The 15,673-nt window shown below is 48.2% G+C and overlaps 1 protein-coding gene across 35 annotated transcripts in view; it reads right to left on the minus strand.

Annotated features, from left to right (window-relative positions):
* Positions 1-3,213: 3,213 nt before the first annotated feature.
* Positions 3,214-15,673, minus strand: part of CDK12 (cyclin dependent kinase 12) — a 105,715-nt gene continuing 93,255 nt past the window's right edge. For 8 of the 35 annotated variants that reach the window (XM_063706451.1, XM_063706448.1, XM_063706447.1 and 5 more), the window contains 4 exons: positions 14,550-14,597; positions 14,324-14,451; positions 5,888-5,996; positions 3,214-3,994 (listed from right to left, as the gene is read on the minus strand). The gene's annotated coding sequence lies outside the window, so the exon portion shown is untranslated. Of the gene's footprint in view, positions 3,995-5,887; positions 5,997-10,956; positions 11,127-13,678; positions 13,874-14,323; positions 14,452-14,549; positions 14,598-15,673 lie in introns of all 35 variants that reach the window. The other 27 variants (XM_055388178.2, XM_063706446.1, XM_063706458.1 and 24 more) reach the window with 12 other exon arrangements.

Genomic DNA, 15,673 nt, shown 5'->3' on the forward strand with positions numbered 1-15,673 from the left:
TCTCAGAGATGCTGTCTGGTGGGCCCTCTGTAATCCACTTCCAAAAAGCACTGGCCTTGTGGTCTCTAGACAAAGAGTGTGTTATTTGCATATTATTTACATGTTGATAATTAGATGAGAGAGGCAGATTCTTTCAGGCCCTCCCCTTCATGTCCCCCTGTCCTATTTCACTCACATCAAGTTGTTCTTCCTCATACCTCTCTTGACCTCAACAACTTCTCCCAGAATTCCAGCCCAAGCCTCACTCCTCAAGTTTCCGTACCTAGGCCTAGCTCAACCCCTACTATATTAAACATTTGGTCCTGCCTGGCAAAATTGCTTGGTGGGTCGTTAGTGTATCTAGTCTAAGTGGAGGATCTTGGAACAGGTTACAATGGAAAGGGAGGCTGTCCAGCTTGAAGTTTTTTCTGGGAGTGGGGAGAAGTGAGCACTGTCTCCTTGTAGCCCAGTGGCCATCTGAATGAGGCTGTGGGAGTGGGGGAGGAGGGTGTTCCTTGGAGATCTGGTGGGCAGGTATCAGCTGCATGCCCCAGGCCTGCCCCAAGCCTCTTGGCTGGCAGCCACACCAGCCCCTGAAGGAGCTGGCTCCTTCTTTGAGGGAGGAGGAATTCTAGGGAAGGTCTTGGAGCATCCCTTGGCCTGGTAGCCTAACATGAGTAAGGTGGATGTCACCAAGTGTGTTACTGTGGACCCTCCAATGGGGACAGCACATCCAGATTCTGAGGGCTGCTGTCAATCCAGAAAATTGTGAGGCACTGTGCTGAAGTAAAGCATGGTGTCTTTTGAGGGCAGGCACTCAAAAAATGTTTTCTGATAATGAGGGGCTACCTACCTCCTGGAGATAGGTAAGGAGAGGGAATCACAAGGAGGCACAGACTCTGCCTCTCTCGCTTCCCATTAGCCCCTTCTTTCCTTTGAAACCAAGGCTGTTTCCAAAACCTCTCCCAGATGAGATGTCTGAGCCTGTCATTTGGTGATCACCAGAGAAGGCACCACACTGTGGCCAAGACAGGTACACAGGATGACCTCAGGTTCCCCCTGCCCCTGTCCTGGCAGAAGAGCTGCAGAGATCCATCACCATGGCTGACTCAAGCAGCTGCCAGGAGCTGGGAAATTAGGATCCATGGAAAAACCTGGGGCACAGTTCAGGCTAGCAACTTGCAGAAGCCAGCTTGCTCTGGGGTTACAATAGTGTCCTGGATAGGGAAAGAAAGACCGCCCTCCATGTGCAGATAATTCTTCTCCATGCAGGGGTGATGTGTGAGCTATGTGTATATGTGCTGCAGGGACCTCATCAAGCATCCCAGCCTGCATGCACAGCTGTGTGCACACATCCCATTGGCAACAAGAGTATGTGGTGTGTGAGTGTCTTCTTGGAATTCCACCTTCCCTCTTCTCTGCAGAGCAGGCCTTCTCTTCTTGTTTCCTGGTAAAATGGGAAGTGAGGGAGTAACTTCAGTTTCATTACCTCTAGCCCTTCTCCCTTGTGGAACATCCTGTATTTGGTCATTTGCCTATGACAGCAAGGAGTAGATCCATTCTTGGTCCAGAGTGATCCTAGCTCCTCACTGGTCCAGATGACCCCCATCTTGAACAAATTCCTCTGCCCTGGTACGTCTCTCTTCCCTTAGGATGTCCCATGCCAATACCTCCTCTAATGTCCAAATCAAAGGGAGGGGTGGGAGGAACTTGGGGTGATGCTGTGGGTGTGGGAGGAGGAAGGGTGGATCAGATACTGTTCGATTTTGCCCAGGTCCCCTCGGAGCACTGCTGCTCATTTAAAATTCCGATTTAAAGCCGAGCGGCTCTTTAAATTTCCACATTAGCATGCCGCCCTGATGCCAGGCCAAGATGTTGGGATGGATTTGGCAGGAACGCCTCCAACAGCAGCAAGCAGCAGCATTTGCCAGCAATAAAACAACGCATGAATAAAAGAAGGCCGCTTGGCAGCAGCAGCAGCCCAGGTAGCTGGGTGAGCCCAAGAGGGGCTTTCATATGTGGGGGCTCAGAGGCATGAAGGCCCATGCAGGGGCATGTGTGTGTGAGGGCTTCTGTGACTGTCTTGGCTTTCACCCCCAATCTATGCCTGCAGTGGAATCTGGGGTGAGGGCCCAGGCAAGATCAGGATTTCTCCCTTGTGCCTGTCTCACCCTCCTCCCCCCAGGGGTTATCCTCTTGGAGGGGACAGATGTTGCCTTTGATAAGGACACAAGGACTTGGCCTGAAGCCTTGAGTTGTCCTGCTTCATTAGGGCCCAGAGAACAGGTGGGGTCAGAGAGAGCAACACTGCCCAGAGTGGCTTCCCAGATCCAGGACCCTAGATACCTGGGTGCTGACGGGCACTGTTAGGATAAGGGGGCTGAGAAGCTGCTGTAAGCACTGGGTATTGGCACTGAGCTGGATGAAGAGATGCTCTGGGCTGGGAGATGGGCAAACGTCTGTGTGCTTGTTCAAGGTTAAGAATGGGGAATAGCCACAGACAGCAAGGAGCTACCACGCTTGGCCTAACTTTAACTCTTAACAGATTTGGGAACATTGTTTGAGGTCAGATGGTAAGGGCAGCAAAGGAGTCAGATAAAGCCCTGGGCTGGAGGCTGGACACCTCATAAAGGTCATTTTATCTATGCCCTGCTTCCCAGGGTCTAGGGAGTACAGCCCCAAAGGACTGGCTGTTCCTGGATTCTGTGTTCCTCTGCTCTAATCACCTGGCCAAAGCTCATCACCTAGCTCCCCAGACATTTTCAGGATCAAGCAGCCTGTCCTGCATCTGGTAAACTGCCTATCCCTCCTACTTGGTTTAACCATCTCTTTCCCTGAAGTCCAGGGTAAGAGGACAGAAGCAAACAGAGGGGTGGCAACAGATGGTCTCTGCAGTCTCGACAAGGCAAAAAAGAGGGATTTTCTTCAGAGCACCTTCCTCTGATGGAACTCCCCTCCCTTTCCAGCTCACATGAATGATTTCAGGCCTCTATGTGGGGAAAAACTGTTGAGACTTTGAATTATCTCAGTCCCTGGAAAAGCTGAAGAGCAGACAGGCAGGACCAGGCTCTGGCACAGCAATGGCCCCATACCCTGAAACTAGGACTGGTCCTGTCCTGATGAGGGAGAACAAGGTGGCCTGACCTCCCAGGTACTTTGTTCCCTGGTCCACACATTGGGGTGGGTGAGCTCAGGGTGAGGGAGTGGCTAAGAAGGGAGTTTAGGCCAGAGAGATGTTCTTTTGTCATTTATTCATTCATTGAACAAGTATTTACAAAACAGCTGCTTTATGCTAGGCATTGTTTCTGGGCACTGGGAACACATTGGTGAACACAGATAGAAATGGTCACTGACCTTGTGGAACTTTCCATCCAATGAAACTAGGATCAAATACATAGGAAAATGTATTTGACTGGACAAATACATAGGAAATAACTGTGTTAAGTGCTCTGAAGGAACGATATATAGTACCATGGAAGTGTGTAACTGGGGGACTTGACTGAGTCTAAGGAGTTGAGAATGAGTTTGCAAAGGACACAGAGAAAGACAGGTCAGAGCAATAGGAGGAGAACTGGCAGTGACATCAGAGAATCAAAGGAGGAGGTGGTCGACTGCCGAGATATGGGGAGCTATGAGACACCTATTTGCCCTGACTCCTCACCCGCTAGTTGTGAGTACAGGTATGGAAAGGCTCTGCCATTGTACCTGGTTCACAGTTGGTGCTCTGCAATGTTAGCTCCCTTCCCCCTCCCAAAGCAGAGCCTCCCTCCAGGGACCTTAGATTTCTGGAACAAAGTAGCTGCCCGGGTTTAGCCTCCTCTGTCAACTCAGGCTCCCAAACTCCAGCCATCCAGTCCTCAGGGAAAGGCCCCAGGCCTCTCCACATTAGTTCCATCACATGGAGCCTTACCATTCCCTAACCTACTTCCTCCTTTGTGCTGGTCTTCCATGAAGAGGGGCTGGGGTCTGGGTCTCGGAGAAGGATGCCATTCTGGGTCTGCTTCTGGAGCTGAGCCTGAGAAGAGAAGAGAGTTGGAATTCTCAGCCCCTTCTAGTGCTGCCTGGGGTGAATCTGAGTGTCTTAGGTGGGGAGAGGGAGTAATGGGGAGTTGGGGAGGGGGGCTGCCCACCCAAGACGGCGTAGAGCCCAGAGCTTTTTCCATCGCAGACACCCCATCTGTCTGCCACAGAAGGCTCGGGTTGGAAGAGGTGCAGAGAAGGGGGGTATGGCGGGTGAAACTGTACAGTCTGTGAGCTAGCACGATGGCAGCAAAGGTGCTGACTGCCGAAAGGGGCAGAGGGTCAGGGTGGGGTGTCGGTAGGGCTGCTGTCTTGGCAGCCGAAAACTAGAGGCCAGAGGTTGGGTCTGAGGTGAGAAAAATGATAGGGACAACACTGCACAACTCTCCCTAGACTGCTTGGTGTTTGATTTTGATTTTTATAGCTCCTTGCCCTAATGACCAGAGAGCAGAGTCATACCCCTCTTGCCAACAAACTAATGGAAGACCAGAGGCCGTGACAGCTGTGGGAAGGGACACTCCTAAGCCCAGGGCTGGGCTGGATTCATGATGCCTCCCTCTCCCTAGCAATCAGACCTTTTCCAGAACTTAAAATATTTTAGTTAAATGTGACAGTTTGCAGCATATTTTCTTTCACATATTACTTTAACTGATCCTGCTGAAGTCCAGTAAGGTAAACTTTATTATTATTCCTGGCCTATAGATGAAGCAACAAGGGCTTTAAAAGATCAAGTGGATAATAACCTGGGATCACAGGAGAGTAAGGAGAAGTGACTAAATCCAAGTCTCCTGACTCTACATACAGGCCTAGGCTACTGTAGACCTTCCTTGCTCATTTTTTGGTTATTGTACAGCCCCCACTGCCAGGTCAGGTGTGGGGTTTTCTAGTGGAGAGTTCAGAAGAACTCCTTCCTAGTGACTAAAAAACGGGGAAGTACCCAGACCTTGGGGGACACACATCAGCACAGCCCCCTCTCCTGGGTACCAACATCCAGACACTAGGAAACTGGAGATCCAACAGGCTGCTTACAGATAGAAATATGAGAGGGAAGCTGGGCACGGTGGCTCACGCCTGTAATCCCAGCATTTTGGGAGGCTGAGGCAGGTAGATCACCTGAGGTCAGGAGTTTGAGACCAGCCTGACCTCGTCTCTACTAAAAATACAAAAATTAGCTGGGCGTGGTGGTGCATGCCTGTAATCCCAGCTACTTGGGAGGCTAAGGCAGAAGAATCGCTTGAACCTGGGAGGCAAAAGTTGCAGTGAGCTGGGATCATGCCATTGTACTCCAGCCTGGGCAAGAAGAGCGAAACTCCGTTTTTTTTAAACAAACAAACAAACAAACAGGCCGGGTGCGGCGGCTCACGCCTGTAATCCCAGCACTTTGGGAGGCTGAGGTGGGCAGATCACAAGGTCAGGAGATCGAGACCATCCTGGCTAACACAGTGAAACCCCATCTCTATTAAAAATACTAAAAAATTAGCTGGGCGTGGTGGCGGGCACCTATAGTTCCAGCTACTCAGGAGGCTGAGGCAGGAGAATGGCATGAACCTGGTAGGCAGAGCTTGCAGTGAGCCGAGATTACACCACTGCACTCCAGCCTGGGCGACAGAGCGAGACTGTCTCAAAACAAACAAGCAAACAAACAAACAAAAGAAATATGAGAGGGACATAGACTGGAAGTGGCCAGGAAGCAGGGGCAGGGAAGGGCGTGGGGAGTGGCAAATGCCAGCCTGGAAGCAGCTGTTAGGGTCCACTCCAGGACCTGGAGCTGTCCCTTAAGAATCCCTGTGGATATCCCCTTCCCACATTCCAAGTTCTAAATATTTTGTTTCCCCTCTCTACCTGTACTTAAGAAAATATATTTCCACAGCTTCCCTTGATGCTCTACCTACTGCAGTCTTTTCTTCCACTCTTTCCTGTTCAGAAGTTCTTCCTCAGTTGTAACCTTCTTTCTTCAGGCTGCGGATAATCCCTCTAAGAGCTCTCTAAGGCAGGTGCTAAGGGAACCCAAGACAGGGCTTCAGTTATTAAATATAAATAGACAGGGGAGGGGAACTGAATATAGACACAGATATTTTATCTCTCCGTCCGTGTGAGTTATTAAGAAGAAAGCACTAGTGGTTGCTAAGCAACAGGTCTCCATAGAGGACAAGGTACCAGAGGAAAAAGCCTCCTTTGACTGAATATAGAGGTGGGAGGGTAGGAAAGGTGGGGGTCAAAGACCTCTGAATAGCAGGCCAGCTATAGGGAATGGTTGGTTTGCCCTCCAAGACCAGCCCTTTCCCCAGGCCTTAGCAAACTCCGCCTTTACAACCCTCAGGATTGGTGGTAGGAGGAAGGCCTTAGGCACTCCTCCATTCCTGCCAGGAGGAGGGAACCTGGTTTCCACAGCAACCCAGAAACAATCCTGGCCTTGTTTTGCTTATGGCTTCTCTGTAACCCCCTCTTGGGACACACACTATCATAGACTCCCTTCTCTGACCCTCAACTTCTGATTTGAGGGAGAGAGCCCATAGAAAGGTTGGGGGGTAGTGCCACAAAAACTGGTCTCACTTGGTCCTAAAGTGACCTATTAAGACTACAAAGGAGGGGTGACTTAGGGGTAAGGTCCTCCAGGTATCCTCTGACCTCTGCATCTTATAAGGGGCTGCAAAACGCCAAATGGTGGCATCAGATGTAAACTGGTTTGCTTTCTAAAGGGCGAGTACAGACTGGGGGTTCAAGGTCAGGAGAGAATGAGAGGACAGGGTTTTTTGTGCCCCTTGGCCACCCAGGCCCCCATCCTCCTCGACCGCAAGTCCACCGTCATCAAGAACCGGAAAATGGAGATATAGAACATTAACGTATGTCAAGTATAAGTGAGTGGCACCGAGGGGCATAATCTGTTTTTCTAATATGACCACAAGCAGAGTGTTAGAAGAATTAGGCCGACAGCTGCTGGTTTTTCCCCCTTCTCTCCCCCCTTCCTCACTCTCACTCTCCCTCTCCCTTCCTCCTCGGCGTTTGCACACACCAATGGCAGCCGAGCCCTGCTCGCGATTTCTCTTAATCTTCCTCCGCCATCCTGCGCTCTTTCCGCAGGCGGTGCTGCGAAGCCGGCAGAGCCTCGCGTCACACCTTACTGCTCTCTGAGATTGCTCCACAGAGAGCTCAAGGAGATGGCAATTCGGCGCTGATGCCGGCTGGCAGCAGTTGGGAGAGTGGAAGGAGAAGAGAGAGGGAGGAGGGGAGGGGGAAAAAAGTTGGCACAGATACCAAGTTTTTCCCTAGAGAGATATGGGGGCGGGGGGGGGGGGGGGCGGGAAGCAAGAGAAGAAGAGAGAAAATGACACAGAGAAATGGAAACAAGGAAAAAGAGAGAGAGAGAGAATATTGAGTTCTCTCAGATATTTACATGTGGGTATCCCTAGCCCACCTGACTCATGGCCATCTAAAGATCACACCACCCAGTCAGGGTTCCCACTCACCCACTCCCTACCCTGCCTCGCTTACACACACACACTCTCCCAGCCAACCTGGAAGTCAAGAGTGGCCCAGGCATGTTATGTGTATTCGTGTGTGAGAGTGTGTGTGTGTGTATATGCCTGTATGTTGTCTCTGTTTTGGATCGCAGTAGAATGCAGTATGTAAATGAGATGGTTATTACCGCAATGTTCATCAAGCTGAGCCGAGAAGACATTAATAGCCTGATGAATATGCATGTGAATTTGTTAATTAAGTTAATTATTCTGCTGAAAATGCATTCGTCTTCCAAGGACATTTTCCCAATGATTTTTACATGCTCTAGCCATTAGTCATGCTATATTTTATCAGGGAAATGAGTTTGCTTAAGTTGTAAAAAAAAAAAAAAAAGAAAAGAAAAGAAAAAGAAAAAAAAAGGAGAGGAGAGAGACAGAGAAAGAAAGGAGGAAAAAAATAAGAGAGGAAAATGCGTTGAAGTTGAGAGTGGAAAAGCAGCTGAGGCAGGCCTGAAGTTTGAGGCCCAGCTGGGCTTTTGAAGCCTACCCTCGATTTTTATGGGTACCTCACTCTACAATTTTTTGCCCTTTTTTTGATGACAAACTTTTTTTTCCAGTGCCAAATTTCCAACACATTAATTAATTGTTGTAGCCAATTAACTGTAGTTGTGCAAATGAGTTTAGCACTAATTACCATGCAGTGCCTGTAATCACATAAAAAACTTGCTGAGAGAGAGAGAGAGGAGAACAGAAAGAAGGAATGGGAATGGAGTGGTACCAGGAGAGGTGGGGACCTGAATAGAGAAGCAGCCAAGGAAAGGGAACAAGGCAGGGAGGGGTCTTGAGATTTCCTCACCATCTTGGCTCTAAGAGAAGGTAGCTGTCTTCCCAGCCACAGTCAGGACCTCCCAGAGCCAGAAAATCTCAGAGTGGGTAGAGGTGAAAGAGCTAGTAAAGAGTGGTCTCCCTTTGTCTAAGAACTCCCAACCAGAGGACAGAGGTTCAGAATGGGTATCTCTAGTTGTTTTGATGATAAAGTGTGGTGCCTATATAATCCTTATAGTCCCCAGCCGGGCACGGTGGCTCACGCCTGTAATCCCAGCACTTTGGGAGGCTGAGGCGGGTGGATCACAAGGTCAGAAGTTTGAGACCAGCCTGACCAACATGGTGAAACCCCGTCTCTACTAAAAATGCAAAAATTAGCTGGGCATGGAGGTGCGCGCCTGTAATCCCAGCTACTTGGGAGGCTGGGGCAGGAGAATCGCTTGAACCCGGGAGGCGGAGGTTGCAGTGAGCCAAGATCGCGCCACTGCACTCCAGCCTGGGTGACAGGGCAAGACTCCATCTCAAAAAAATAAAAAAAAAATAATCCTTATAGTCCCCATTCCAGGTCTAGCCTCAGTGTTTATATCCCACATGGCTGGGACTACTGGGCAGGGACAGTGGGTACCACTGGGAGATATGCTGTTCCTGATGGGCCCAAGAAGATGGAGGAGTGATACGTAATCTTAGCCTGACTCTGCAGCTGTAAGCGAGTGGGGAAAACTGTTAGGAGTCCACAGCTGCTGGAATAGGCCAAGAGAGCAATGGTAACATCAACTATAAAAGAGCCAGCTCCAGCAGGAGGTGGGAGGTGGGAGCCTTTGGCCAGACAGAACTCCCAGGAGAGGAGCCAACCCTACTCTCCTACAAATTGGCATCTCTGCATTCATCATGTCTGGGCCAACTCTAGGTTTCCACCTGTCAGCTTCAACCAGTGCCCCAGAGGCTGAGTGACAGACAAAACAATTTCTCTAGCTTCTCCTGAGCTGTCCATGAGTTCAGTTGCCATGAAGAACGGTAGTAAAGTCAGCACTAAGCACTGAATTGGCATTTTTGCTTCCACTGTGCTCATGCCCTCTCTACCACGTCCTAGACACTGAGCCTGCCCAAGGGGTGTATGTGGATGTATGGGTTTGTAAATGAACTATAGTTCCCCTGTTCAAAAACAACAAAAAGTGCTATATCTCCCTTACCCCTCAGAATAGAGAGCTCACTTATCATAAGTCTCAATTTCCTCAGGCCTCATAAACACATTCAACAGCACATTTCCAAAGAGGACCTTAATATCTCATCCTCTAATAGGCATCCAAAGGCTGGGTCCTCCCTTCCCCATTCCAGGTCTCAGGTGTCTGGATAGACTGCTCAGGCGCACCATTCACTTTAGCCTTGTTCTCTGGCAAAGGGGAAACAATTTCAAGGGCACGGGTCCCCTGATCCATGACACTGCTGCTTTTTGTTTGTTTTTTTTTGAGACAGAGTCTTGCTGCATCGCCCAGGCTGGAGTGCAGCGGCACGATCTCAGCTCACTGCAGCCTCCACCCCCTGGTGGAGGCGATTCTCCTGCCTCAGCCTCCTGAGTAGCTGAGATTACAGGTGCTTGCCACCACGCCCGGCTAATTTTTGTATTTTTAGTAGAGATGGGGTTTCACCCTGTTGGCCAGGCTGGTCTCAAACTCCTGGACCTCAAGTGATCCACCTGCCTCGGCCTCTCAAAGTGCTGGGATTACAGGCGTGAGCCACCCCACATGGCCTGTGCTGCTCTTTTGATCTATGGACTGAAGTTGGCTGTGAGGACCTGAGTTGACCCAGGCTGCTCCAGTGCTCTCCCTGCCCCCAACATCTCTCTGCTAGTAGCACCCACACCCTCTTTTCAGCAACCTTAGTGAAGTGTAGAAAGGCCTCCACCTGAAAAGTCAGCTGTGGTGGAAAAAGCCTTATTATCTTGGATTCCAGGCTCTTCTTTGTCACTTAACATGTGATCTTGGGAAAATGATTTAACATGAGCCTCAATTTTCCACATCTATAAAATGGAGATAATAGTAGTGCCATGCCCAATTAAGAAGTTTAATAATTATGAATATAAAACATTCAGCAAACAAGTGAAATGAGCTATTTCATTCATTGCTAATGAGTACAAAGTGAGAGAACCTTGCTGATGGGCAACCTGGTAATATAAAAAAAAGTTTATGTTCACACAAAAATCTGTACGTGAATGTTCATAGCAGCTTTATTTGTAATAGCCAAAAACTGGAATTAGTCCAGATGTCCTTCTACAGGTAACTGGCCAAACTGTGGTATATTCATACCATGGAATAAATAAAAGGAATGAACTATTGATACACATAAAAACTCAGATCTCAGGGAATTATGCTGCATGAAAAAAGACAACCTAGGCACAGTGGCTCATGCCTGTAGTCTCAGCAACTTGAGAGCCTAAGGCAGAAACACTGCTTGCGGCTAGGAGTTTGAGACCACCCTGGGCAACATAGCAAGGCCCCATTTTACATTCCTACAAAAATTTAAAAATTAGTCTGGCATGGTGGCAGGCACCTGTAGTCTCAGCCACTTAGGATTTTTTTTTCTCTCTTTTTTTTTTTTTTAACATTTTTTCTTTTTTATGAGATGGGGTCTTGCTGCGTCACCCAGGCTGGCGTGCAGTGGCATGATCTTGGCTTACCACAATCTCTGCTGCTCAGGCTCAAGAGATCCTCCCACCTCAGTCTTCCAAGTAGCTGGGACTACGGGAGCATGCCACCATGCCCAGCTAATAAGCCCAGGCTTTCAAGGCTGCAGTGAGCTATGATTGAGACACTGTACTCCATTCTGGGTGACAGAGCAAGATCCTGTCTAAAACAATAAAAAAGACAATCCTAAAAAGTTATGTACTACATTATTCCATTTTTGAAACTACGAAATTTTAGAAGACAGATTAGTGGTGTCAAGGGTTAAGGAGGGGATGAGGTGGGTGAGAGGGAAGGAGGTGTGAATATAAAAGGGCAACATGAAGAATTCTTGTTGTGTTAGAACTGTTCAGCTTCTTGACTGTAGTGGTAGATACATAAAATTACACAGGTAATAAAATTGTATAGTACTTAATATATATACATATGAGAACAAGTAAAACTAGAGAAATCTGGATATGACTGGTAGATTATATCAAGGTCAATATTCTGGTTGTTGTGACATTATACTGTAGTTTTATAAAATGTCACCATTCGGTGAAAGTGGGCAAAATGTACAAGAGACCTCTCTGTATTATTTCTTACAGCTGCATGTGGATCTACAATGATCTCAATTTTAAAAGCCTTGATAGATTATTAATGTCTCTTTTGGGTATAGGAGGGAAAAGGGGCCGCCTTGTGTTTCCAATGTAGAATTCCAACGAGGAAGACTAATAAATATTATATTCTCATTAGTGTACATCAATAAAATGAACACAACCATGGGAGGTGGGTATTTGTATCCATTGACCAATAATTCCATGTCTCAGAATTAACTATTTAAAATGCATGAAGGCCGGGCGCAGTGGCTCACACCTGTAATCCCAACACTTTGGGAGGCCGAGGTGGGTGGATCACCTGAGGTCAGGAATTCAAGACCAGCCTGGCCAACATGATGAAACCCCGTCTCTACTAAAAATACGAAAATTAGCTAGGCATGGTGGCACACGCCTATAATCCCAGCTACTTGGGAGGCTGAGGCAGGAGAATCACTTGAATCCAGGAGGCAGAGGTTGCAGTGAGCCGAGACTGCACCATTGCACTCCAGCCTGGGCAACAAGAGCAAAACTCCGTCTCAAAAAGTAAATAAAATAAAATAAAATGCATGAAGTTTTATTTGTTTGGATATTCACTGTGGTATTTTTTATAACAGAAAAAATAACTAAATGATTCAAAATAGGGGATGAGCCTTATAAATCACAGCATATCCAGGGGATGAAATACTCTATAGGCTTTAAACATACTTTAAAAAACACACTCAGTACAATGCCTGGCATACAGGCATCAATAAATGGAGTTCTCTTTACTGGTTCTGGGTATCAAAAGAGCTAATGCAGATAAATGTAATTAACGAACTGTAAACTGCCTAGCAAATGCTAGTTGCTGCTATCCTTCTAATGACTATCTCTCCCCGCTCCATCCTGGATGAAGCTGAACTTCCAGGCAGAACAGTGGCCAAGGTACTCTGGCTTGAGAGGCATAGGAATGGGGTAACTGATTTCTTGGGGAGTCTGAGTCAAGTACTGGGACTACTTTCTTTCCAGAGGATGGCCACCCCTACTCCACATCGTGTAGAAAACTACATTCTCCCCCAGCATATGCACATACATTTGGCCTTTAATCTCAGGGGACTCACAAAGTCTTTGAAGCAATATCAGCCCTGCTAACTTCATAAAAGTAGTAGTACTCTTGCACCAGCCACTGTTGAGTGAGCATCTACTGAGTATCAGGCACTGTTGTAGGTGCTTTACACACATTATTTCACGAAATTCTCACAACAAACTTAAGGAGTAGTTGTTTATCTGCATTTTACAAGAAAACTAGGACTCAAAGAGGTTAAGTGAATTACCAAGGTAGCACAGCTGGTAAGTGGCAGAGATGGCACTGGAACCCAGGGCTGTCTGTCTCCAAAACTTGTGATCTAACCACCACACATACTACATGACATTTAGAAGAACCAAGAAGCAGTGCACTGTATGGAAACTGTGCTGAGGCTGTCTGGAAGAGGCCTGGAAAAGTAACTGTGCTACATCCAATGCCTCTTAGGTAGACACAAAAACAAACCGGCAGGCAGAAGAAAAATCTCAGAAGAGAAGCAGGTCCAATCTGAAGTCTTTCATCCCATGAGTAAGTTTTTCCATATGTCTACCCTCTATCCTTTCTGCTAAAATCTGATGCTTTTTCCTCTCTTCTGTTTCCAGTGAGGATGGTGAGTAGAAGACACAGTGCCCCTCCATGAAAGGTCAAGAGAGGACAGAAGGAGTTTTTCTTTCCCCAGCTTTGTTGAGGCCATGACTAGGATGCCTCCATCTTCTCAGTCTCTTGGATCTACCCCAAGGTGTCAAACTACAAGATGTGTAGGAGAAAATGACCCAGGAAGGAAAAGTAAAAAGCAGCAGCATAACCAGATCAAAAAGACCAGCTTAGAGAATGACCCAGGGGTCTCTCAGGATCTTAGTGCTGCGCTCAGGGTGATGTTAAGGCGGGCAGTTTCTCCCACCAGACTCAGCCGCTGGCTTCACGTCTAACATCTACCCAGCTGTAGAAGTCCAGCCAGCATTTCTCAAGCCAGCACCTCTTGTCTTGATATGACATCTCTACAGCTACCTCTCTCTCAGACATAAAGGAGGGATCTGAGGGTTCTGCCACTCTGTATTTACCCTTCTGTTTCAATACTACCTTGCTGTATTTGCTCAGGTGCAGGCAACCCAATTGGTGGCTTAGAGATGCCCAGGGAAGATCATAATTTTGTGAGGAGATGCTAGGATCCCAAGGCTAAATCCAAAGGAGCTCTTCCAGGATCTCAAGGCTGGGTCCAAATTTATTTCCTCTTTTCTCTCCACTGAGAGCCAGGAGGGCAGCGGGGGCCTAAGACTGGACACACAGAATGGATGGGAGGGGTGTCATTGCCCCCTCCCTCCTCCACACATTATTCTACCCTGCTGGTGCCCAAGCATGCCTGCTTCTCACTTGGCTTCCCTCAGCCCATCTACCCTATGGATAGGAGAGGGTTAAAGGCATGGTATGGGCAAGCTATAAATTTCCCATCAGTGTGGAGAGAGCAGGATTGTTGGCAGGGAGGGGGTTGGGCTAGGGGGGAGGGGGAGCTGGGAAAAAGCCAGGAGGTTGTCTCTAGGTAACAATAAACACTGCAAGCAAGGAGCAGCTGTTACACTTACTCTCTCTGCATCACAATGCTGAAATAACACTAATAAACCAGTGTGCCCAATGCACAGGCATACACACATTTAGGGCTGGGACCCCACTGTACCCCTATGGCTGCCTTCTACTCCAGGGCAGGGCCCTTCATGGCAGTGGACATACCTGTCCTGGCCTCAGTATACTTGTGGGGAAGGATGAAGACTGACAAGTTCTCCCCATCCCAGTGGCATTCTCAGGGTCAGGATGGTGACTGAGGCTGGAATCTTGGGTTCAGATCCTGGTGGCATTCACTGGAAAGAGTTGAAACAGGGATAGCTCTCAGTTGGGAGCTGGGAGGAGAGGAAGAGGGTGAGAGAGAGAAAAGCATAGGGAACAGGCAAGTACTTACCACGTCCTTTCAGACTGGAGGGGATGAGGTAGCCAGGAATGGAATTGGCTAAAGGGAGGTGAAAGAAAAGGCAGGCAGAAAATAGGGTTTGAGAAAGTAGAGGATTAGGGAGCATGTGGTATCATGGCATGTTTTCTTTTTTTTTTTTTTTTTTTGAGACAGGGTCTTACTCTGTTACCCAGGCTGGAGTATGGTGGCACAATCTTGGCTTACTGCAACCTCCACCTCCCAGGCTCAAGCAATCCTCCCACCTCAGCCTCCCAAGTAGCTGGGACTAGAGATGTATGCCATCACACCTGGCTCTGTGTGTGTGTGTGTGTGTGTGTGTGTGTGTGTGTGTGTGTGTGTTTAGAGATGAGGTTTCACTATGTTTCCCAGGCTGGTCTCGAACTCCTAAGCTCAAGCAATCCGCCCATCTCGGCCTCCCAAAGTGCTGGGATTATAGGCATAAGTCACTGCGCCTGGCCATGGCATGATTCTTTTATCTCTCCTGGGGCTGAACTCCCTACATTTGCTTACACCTGGCCTGGAAGACCCAAGATCCCTCTCACAATACTACTTCTATACCCAGGGCCAGGTGATGTGTTGGTTTAGTTCAGGACTGAGCTTTATTATGCATCTCCCAGCAGGGAACCTGGGGCTTCTGATACTGCCCGGGAGAGCTGGGGGAATGGAGCTGTTCCTGTCTTCCTACACAAGGAGTGGCTAATCTTCTGTCCTTTTTCTAACCAAAGCCATCTCTGGACCACCAAGAGCAAGTGGGCAGAGGTCCCTCATCCTGGCAGGAGAGCAGAGCTGCCAGCAATGAAGGAACAGAAATAGGCAAATGAGAACTCAGGCTCTGTCACAGAACCCTCCTCCTCTTAGTCCATCCTTCTCTGAAGATGGGATGTTTATTTTTTAATTAATCAATTAATTTATTTTTTGAGACAGAGTCTCGCTCTGTTGCTCAGGCTGGAGTACAGTGGTGCAGTGGTGCGATCTCGGCTCACTGCAACCTCTGCCTCCCGGGTTCAAGCGATTCCCCTGCCTCAGCCTCCTGAGTAGCTGGGATTACAGGAGCCTGCCACCATGCCCGGCTAATTTTTTGTATTTTTAATAGAGACGGGGTTTCACCATATTAG

Source organism: Gorilla gorilla, chromosome 4 (assembly GCF_029281585.2).
Source record: "Gorilla gorilla gorilla isolate KB3781 chromosome 4, NHGRI_mGorGor1-v2.1_pri, whole genome shotgun sequence".
NCBI lineage: Eukaryota > Metazoa > Chordata > Mammalia > Primates > Hominidae > Gorilla > Gorilla gorilla.